Genomic DNA, 9,165 nt, shown 5'->3' on the forward strand with positions numbered 1-9,165 from the left:
GCACACCAGCATATATCATATATCAAATATCCAAGTACAAAGCATTCAACATGCTTAATCAATAATCACAAGCATAATCATAATCATGCACATTCTCAGGCGTTCATGCCCTATTCATGTTCATGTTCGACAATTTGGGCCAAGCCATTATCACATGTATCACATACCAAGTGCAGTTTTCTTACTTTTGGTCCAAGTACATGTTACCAATGAACGACCCTCGAGTACAATCCTGATTACAAACCCCTATCGATAACCTAGTCATAACCATAATATAGAATCCCATCAATAACGAGAAAACATAGGCTTCCGGACCGAGTCCTAGCCTCTGGGATGTCGAATCCTACTTGTTGACCCTAGTTTTGGTCAACGACACGGAGTCAAGAAAACGACAAAGAAAAAAAATACAAAGCTTGAGAAAATAATCTAATGGAAAATAAAGAACACAGAGAATTATAGTGGTTCGGTCCCAGTGATTGGTAATAACCTACGTCCACTTGATACTGTTATTAGTATTGAGCTCCAAAGGTGTGATCAAAGAACTAGGGTTGCTAAGTTTCACAGACCTTAGGAGATGAAAACAATACAAATGATGGATAATAGTAATATGATTTAGAAAAGAGAAAAAGATCCCCCTCCTTGAGCTATTTCTTGTGTATTTATAGGCTCAAGAAGAGTTACATGAGTCAAGTAATAATATCTTCCCTTAATAAACAGATTTTCAGGTCATAATGAAGAGATATTATCGGATATCATTACAACTGTACAGATCTTTACATGAATGAACGGAGTATATGACCAATCTGGTCGTATATAAAACTTGATCTCCGCATGTAGAAATATTTCTGGTCGATAGGCGAGCAGTATCTCTGCTACGTGTCGGCCACGTGTCGAAAATTCTTGCCACATCATCAACAACTGTTTTTTGGATAAACATTTGCCCCCCAAGTTTATTTATTACGACCAGCAATAAGTAAACTTAGAAAACTAACCTTTCGTATGCCTCACGAAATCTGTCAGAGCCTCTCGTGCATTCTCGAAAACTGTGACTCAATCACGTCCAATCATGCCTTTTCGATTTCCAAGTAACCTTTCCGATAGCTATTACACTCCCCCATGCCTTGAAAGAGGTTACTCATGATTATCCCTTTTCAACACATCTCAGCTTCTATAAATAATCCTCACATTTACCTTTTAACTTTTTACTCGCCATATTCTTGCCAAGAACTCCATCTCAGAGCTCAAAACTTCGAAGGTCTTCCGTCGCTTTGCTAAGGGTCCTTTGTTTGCACGCCCAAAGTCATTCCATTTCAGAACCTCCAACCTTCATCCAGGTAAATTTATTCGACTTCTAAACCCTTTGAGATGCCATGCATACTGCTTTTGAGTTCTGAAACCTTTTGTGTTCTTGGGTAAAAATTCATGAGGATTTTACGTATACCGTTTGATGCTTGATAGGGTAGTGTAGTTTCGCTCTGTAGGAGTTAGGAACCAGTTTGATAGTTAGGATCATAGGTTTAGGGCGTAAAATCGAAGTGAAAATTCGATTTTTAGGCTAGCTGAAAAAGCTTTTTCCCGCCCCTTTGGAGTTGAAAAAGCTTTTTTCATAAAATCTTTTTACTTTCACTTTTTGATTTGTTTTTCAAACTGTTCGCTTAAAACTTTGTGTTTCTGTTAGAGTGATGCTGGTCATAGATGCGAGCAACGTTATTCCAACTTTCAACATAAGCTCCCAGGCTGTGCGTCTTATCTCCTCCTTTTTCTGTTTGCAGTTTACATGCAAGACCCGTGGGGAGGAGAAAGACCCATCGACGACGACCTGCTAGCTCAACTGCTCGAGGACGAAGAACAACCATCGTCATTAATACCTGAAATTCCATTTTCTTATACCAATCCAAACACTTCCCCTGTCTTGACTCGAAATATGGCTCGCACCAAAACCAAAGCCAAGAAAAGGAAAAACTCCGACCCTTCTCATCAGCCTGCTCCTTCGGCTAATGGTCCCTCGACCAGTGGTCGAGATGAAAATGCTCCTGACCCTAACATCCAAAGACATGCCCGCCCTCGACACGCCATTCAGCCAGATGTTGAGTGGTATGTAGCTCCTGAAAGCAGAGTGACGATCAGAATGATCGCCAATTATATAAGGAAATACGGTCTCCCAAGGGTGACCTTAGTGAGACCCAACCAAGACCAAAGGGCGAATCTGCCTGGAGGCACCTTCAGCGCCTGGTCGAGGTTTCATATTGAGGCAGGGGCTACCTTGCCTCATCACTCATTTTTTCAGGGGGTGGCCAACTGTTTTGGAGTTGCCCCCTTTCAAATAACCTCAAACGGATATAGGATGCTTGCTGCACTCTATATCCAGTACAACCACAAGAAATGGCCCGTGCCAACGCCTCACGAGGTCAACTACCTGTTTGACCTCAAATCTAACCCCAACCAAGAAGGCACGGGGTTCTTTCACTTCTGTCATCAGGAAACCTGGCACACCTTTCTGATTGACACCACCCACATATCAAACATGGGGAGGTACTACCAAGAGTACTTCCTTACTACTGACATGATCGCAGAAAACCTGGCTTTCGCACAAGGAGGTAAAACTTTCATATCACTGGCTGTTACTTCTTCACTTAGTGTTCCCCTCCACATTATCTTAAACTATTAATGTCTTCCAGGCCCATCGCTGCGACCAGACCCAACTCCGGACATGCAGTTGAGATCGGTGCTCCTAGCCAGCATGACTGACGCAGAAAAGAGCGTCAAGCATCTGGTTACGGAGGCTAACCTTAGGCTGGTTGGCCTCTTGGCCCCTCAACCGGACACGAGGGCACCTTCAGCAGGGAGTGCCTTTGTCGAGGATGAACCCGAGCAGCAACCTCCAGTGTCACCTCCACGAAGGAGACCGACTGGGGTCACGATCAGGGTACCTGCTGGCACCCCCCAGCAGAGAGGCCCTCGACCCCCTTGGGGAAAGGAAAAAAGAAGGCCACCGAGCCTGTCAAACTTTCTGACAATTCGTCGGGTGATAATGGTACAGTTATTTCGCTTTTAGACAATTTTCCAATTCCCTGTCATCTATTCGACGAGGACAGCAATTTTAAATATGCTCCACATTTAGGTCCAGACTTCTTCATGTCAAAGAGTGAGTATAAGACTAGTGGAGTTTATAGGATAGTGACCAGTAATTATAGCTCGGGTATTTGACTTTGCAATCCTTTTTTGCTTCTTTTTTTTGATGTAATGTACTTGGTCATTCATGCCATCTCACTGTTCAACTTTGTTCTTCTTTTTTAGACATGGAATCCGTCAATGTGTTCGACATCTACAACACTCCAGAGGCTGCTGCAGCTCCCCCGAGCAAGAAGAAAACCAGCAAGCGACACCAAGGGGAGAGCATCAAAGCGCCTCAGGTGAAGAAGGCTCGGAGCATAGGCCCTTCAGAGGATAGGCCCTCCGCCACCACGACTCCACCTTCTCCTCGCGAGCAGCAGACTCCTTCTGCTCCGGCCGGATCAACTCCTCCTCCCACGGCCCCGACCATCCAACCTCAGCAGGTTGATCCTGCTTCAACCGAGGGTGAGATGGTTGGTCGCGCCTTTAAACTGATCAAGGAGAGGATCGCCAATATTGCAAAACACGACTGCTGCCGAGAGGCAATGGCTGCTATGGAGACGATGGGAGTTGACTCGATCCTAAACCGTGCCCTGTACGAGTTCACCAATGTAAGTCATTTCTTTCTACAGAAACAGGTCTTCTTTAGTTTATTGTTTGTCTAACTTCTGTTCTGACTGCAGGCCATGCTGACCCTCACTACCGACCAAATCTGCTTGGGTACTGTCACCGAGCAGGCCAGAACTTCAGAGCAACGGCACGAGGATGAACTTAAAGCTGCTGAGGCCAAACATGCTGAACAACTGGCAGTGGTGGTTGAGGAAAAGGCCCAACTGGCTAAGGAGTTGAAGGAGAAGCAGAGGTCTCTGGAGAAAGTTCGCGAGCAGAGGGACCAGTTTAAGGAGTCCAACCGCTTTAACTACCGCATGGCTCAACAACTCGAGGTGGATTTGGCCGCGAGTAGGCAGGAGACCACAACTCTGGAGGGCCGGATTGAGGAGTTGGAGAAGGCCAATGCCAGCAACTTGGAAAGGTACAAGAATGCCACTCTTCGATGCTTCTATGATTTCTGGAAGCGCAATCAAGGTGCCAACTTCGATTACCTTCCCGAGAATGCGAGAGATGTCGAGCTTGCTCGCTGCGCTGCACAGCTAGCTGAGGAAGAAAGATCAAGGGTTCCTGCTTCCCCTGAAATCTCACTGGCCACTAGGATGGATGGGGCAGACAACGAGGCTGCGGGTGTTGTCGACCAGAACCTTCCTCAAGATCCTCCGGCTCCTCAAAATCCTTGAGCTCCTTAGTCTTTTCCGTTTATGTTTTTTTTTTCTTTTTTAACTACACAACCTATGGGTCGTGATGTAAAGACAATATATTTTTTGTTGCTGCATGGGCAGCTTTTACTTTTACTTGAACAATTACATCCGAGCAGCGACTGCTCACGGTGTAAAAGGATTCGCTTTGATATTATAATATATTTGCATATTATTATAACATTTGTTCGCATGACCGAACTTAGCATAACACTTTTGTTTGATTTAACAAAATAACAAAATTTTGAAAAATACTCTAAGTGCCCTAGCATGCTTTCACTTATTTTGCTCATGTGTTTACAGACCTTTTAATGACATGCTTTGCTTACTTGTACCTTGTATGCCCCCCAAGTGATCGGGGAGCTTTAGGTCCTTGGTCACTTGCCTTGACTAGAACCTGCTCGAACATTACTGCTCGTAGCAACATGATTAGCATTATAATACAACAAAACAATACACATAATGAGCAAATACTTGTAATAAATACAATAATTGGCAAGAAATGACTGGTTGAGCACATTCCCTTTTATTTCTCATAATAAATGGACTAAACATGTCTTTACGAGTGATCAATATGATCTTACACTTTTCCGAAACTTGCAAAAAGTAAAATTTGTACAAGCCAATTCTTTAAGAAGAATTGTTCATTGGTAATACTTGCACATGTGTTCTCCATTCCAACAGCAAGGAACAAGATCTCTGTTTAAGCGTTCAAGTTTATAAGTGCCTGGGTGAAGGACTTCATCAATCTGGTAAGGCCCTTCCCAATTTGGCCCGAGTACTCCACCAACTTGGTTGCAGGTGTTAAGGAAAACTCTTCGGAGTACAAGATCTCCAACATTGAATTTTCTTTCTCACACTTTAGAGTTGAAATACCTGGCGACCTTCTGCTGGTATGCAGCTACTCGAAGCTGGGCTTGTTCACGCCTTTCATCAATTGAGTCCAAGGATTCCATCAGTAGCTGGCTGTTAGAGTCTTGGTCGTATGTTATTCTGCGGTGCGAGGGTGGATCTAACTCGACAGGAAACATGGTTTCATACGCGTGCGCTAAGGAAAACGGGGTATGACCTGTTTTTGTTCGGTGGGAAGTTCTGTACGACCAAAGAACTTCAGGCAATTGCTCCAGCCATGCTCCCTTAGCTTCTTCAAGTCTTTTCTTCAGGGTATCCTTCAGCGTTTTGTTAACTGCTTCGACTCGCTCGTTCACCTGGGGATGAGCGACTGAAGAAAATATTTTGATAGAATCATGACGTTTGTAGAAGTCCGTGAATAGATCACTGTCAAAATGGGTGCCGTTATCTGAGACTATCTTCTTTGGTAATCCATAGCGACAGATGATGTTTTTGACTACAAAGTCAAGCACTTTCTTGGTCGTTATGGTCGTAAGTTGCTCAACTTCATCCCATTTGGTGAAGTAGTCGACGACAACCACTGCATACTTTACACCACCCTTTCCTATAGGCAAAGATTCGATTAGATCTATTCCCCAAACTGCGAAGGGCCATGGACTCTGCATCTGCTTTAACTCGTTGGGAGCTGCTCATGGGATTTAGAAAATCTCTGACACTTTTCACATCTTCACACGAACTCTATTGAGTCTTCATTCATGGTTGGCAAGAAATATCCCTGCCTTAGGATCTTTGTTGAATGGATTTTCCCCCCAGCGTGGTCCCGGCAAAAACCTTTGTGCAACTCTTTCATTAACCCTTTGGCTTTCTCCTTTGTAACACATCTGAGAAGTGGCAGTGAGTATCCCCTTCGGTACAGGATCCCATCGACCAGGATATACCTAGCAGCTTGCCAGTGAAGGGTCCTAGCTTTGTTTCTGTCCGCTGGTAGCACACCGCTTGACAGATACTCTACATATGGGGCCATCCATGTATCCTCCATCTAGATGACCAGAGTGGTTTCTACTGCTTGGTACTGATAGTCGCTCGACTAGCACTATGTTCAGAGTATCAGCATCTTTTGCGCTTGCCAACTTCGCCAAAGCTTCCACGTTGGAATTCTGATCGCGAGGTACTTGCTGGAGACTATATCTGTCGAACTGGGCTAATAGATTCTTTGCTTTGTTCAGATAGGCGACCATCTTCAAACTTCGTGCCTCATACTCTCCCAAGACTGGTTCACCACCAGCTGAGAATCACTATAGACGTCAAGCGCTTTTGTGTTCATATCCTTGGCTAATTGCAGTCCAGCAAGTAATGCTTCATATTCAGCCTCATTGTTAGAAGCAGTGAAGTCAAATCTAATTGCACAGTGAAATCGATGCCCTTCCGGCGTTATCAATATCACTCCTGCTCCTGCGTGGGATTTGTTAGATGAACCGTTTGTGAACAATTTCCACGAGGGTGCTTGGATTTGACATTCAGGCTCGCTGGGCTCCTCAATCTGCTTGCCACCTGTGGGCTCTGTGAATTCAGCGAGGAAGTCCGCTAAGGCTTGTCCTTTTATCGCTACTCGCAGCCGGTAAGATATGTCGAACTGCCCGAGTTCGACTGCCTACTTTAGTAATCTTCCAGCAGCCTCTGGCTTTTGCAGATCTTGCCGAAGAGGCTGGTCAGTCAATACCGTAATCAGATGAGCTTGGAAGTAAGGCCGCAGCTTCCTAGAGGCCAAAACTAAGTAGTAGGCTAACCTTTCAATGGGGGGATACCTTAATTCTGCTCCGATCAGCCTTTTGCTTATGTAATAGACAACTTTATGCACACCTTCTTCTTCTCTTACCAAAACAACACTAGCAGCGTAATTCGTGATTGCCAAGTAGATGAACAAAGTCTCTTTATCGACCGTCTTTGACAGGATGGGTGGCTGCGCCATATGCGTTTTTAGTGCTTGAAAGGCCTGTTCGCACTCTTCTGTCCATTCAAATTTCTTGTTGCCTCTGAGTAGATTGAAAAATGGGATGCACTTGTCTGTTGATTTTGAAATAAATCTACTTAGAGCAGCAATTCTCCCAGTCAGGCTTTGGACATCTTTAATATTCATTGGCGACTTCATCTCGATTAGGGCTTTTATTTTCTCGGGATTAGCTTCAATTCCCCTTGAGTTAACTATAAATCCCAAGAACTTCCCTGATCCTACTCCGAAGGAACCTTTAAGGGGATTTAGCTTCATCCTATATTTGTTCAGGACGTTGAAGCATTCCAGCAAATCCCTTACATGCCCTTCTACTTTCTTCGACTTAACCAGCATGTCGTCAACGTAAACCTCCATGTTTGTACTGATCAGATCCTTAAACATGTGGTTGACGAGTCTCTGGTAAGTCGCACCAGCGTTTTTCAATCCAAAGGGCATCACCTTGTAACAGTATAGCCATGTATCAGTTTGAAAGCTAGTGTGATCCTCATCAAGGGGATGCATACTGATTTGGTTATACCCAGAGTATGCATCCATGAATGAGAGGATCTCGTGTCCTACAGTGGCATCGACCAGTTGATCGATCCTCGGGAGTGGGAAACAATCTTTGGGGCAGACTTTATTTAGGTCTATAAAATCCACGCACGTATGCCACTTGCCATTCGACTTGGGCACGAGTACGGGATTAGAGACCCACGATGGGTAAAACGCCACCCAGATGAAACCATTCTCCTTTAGCTTCTTGACTTCCTGTTTCAAGGCCTTTGATCTGTCTTTGTCGAGCAGCCTTCTTTTTTGTTGCACTGGTGGAAAGCTTTTGTCAATGTTCAGGACATGGCTGATGATTGCAGGATCTATCCCGACCATGTCTTTATGCGATCAGGCAAAGACATTCTGGTTCCTCCTTAAGATCTCCACCAGTGCTTGTTTTGTTGTTGTCTCTAAGTTTTTACCCACTTTCACAACTCTGGTCAGATTTTCCTCATCGAGTTGGATCTCTTCAAGGTCCTCGATGGGGCCCAATTCTTCTTCAAAATCCCTAAAGCGATGATCTAAGTCTCTATCCTCACTTTGGGCAATGCCCTATTTGGTGAGGTTATCACCTGAGTGAGCTTGAACATCTGTTTCCATTTGCAAATCCTTCCCGGTGGCATCTCTCGATACACCCTTCTTTGCCTTGGTGATCGAGGCGTTGCAGCACTCCCTCGCTTCCCTTTGGTTTCCCAACATGCATCTTATCCCTACGTCCGTTGGGAATTTCATGGCGAGGTGCCATATAGAAGTGACGGCTTCAGGTCGACCAGAATTGGTCTCCCTATCACAACATTATACGCCGAAGGGCAATCAACTACTATAAAAGTAGTGAGTAATGTCCTGTTAGCAGGTGCAGTGCCTGCTGTGACTGGGAGTCTAATTAACCCTACTGGGGCGAGCCCTTCTCTAGAAACACCATAAATGGTTTGGTTGCACGACTCTATGTCCTTTACGGACAATTTCATCCTTTACAGCGAGGACTTATATATGATGTTGACCGAACTTCTTGTATCGACCAACACCCTTTTCACCATCATATTCACGATTTGTACATCCACAACCAGCGGATCGGAGTGTGGGAATCGCACATGCTGGGCATCGGCATCAGAGAAGGTGATCAATTCCTCCTCTGTTCGAGCCTTTTTTGGTGCACGATCCTCGACACTCATCATCTCGATGTCCTGGTCGTGGCGTAGGGTTTGAGCATATCGTTCCCTCGCTTTTCCACTATCTCCTACAAGATGTGGGCCTCCGCAGATGGTGAGTAGGGTACCAGCCATGGGATCTGGCTGTAAAGGTGGCGAGCATTGGCGTGCAGGCGCCGACTCATTGCCACCTTGAGCCTCT

This window comes from Humulus lupulus, chromosome 8, assembly GCF_963169125.1.
Source record: "Humulus lupulus chromosome 8, drHumLupu1.1, whole genome shotgun sequence".
Classification (NCBI taxonomy): Eukaryota; Viridiplantae; Streptophyta; class Magnoliopsida; order Rosales; family Cannabaceae; genus Humulus; species Humulus lupulus.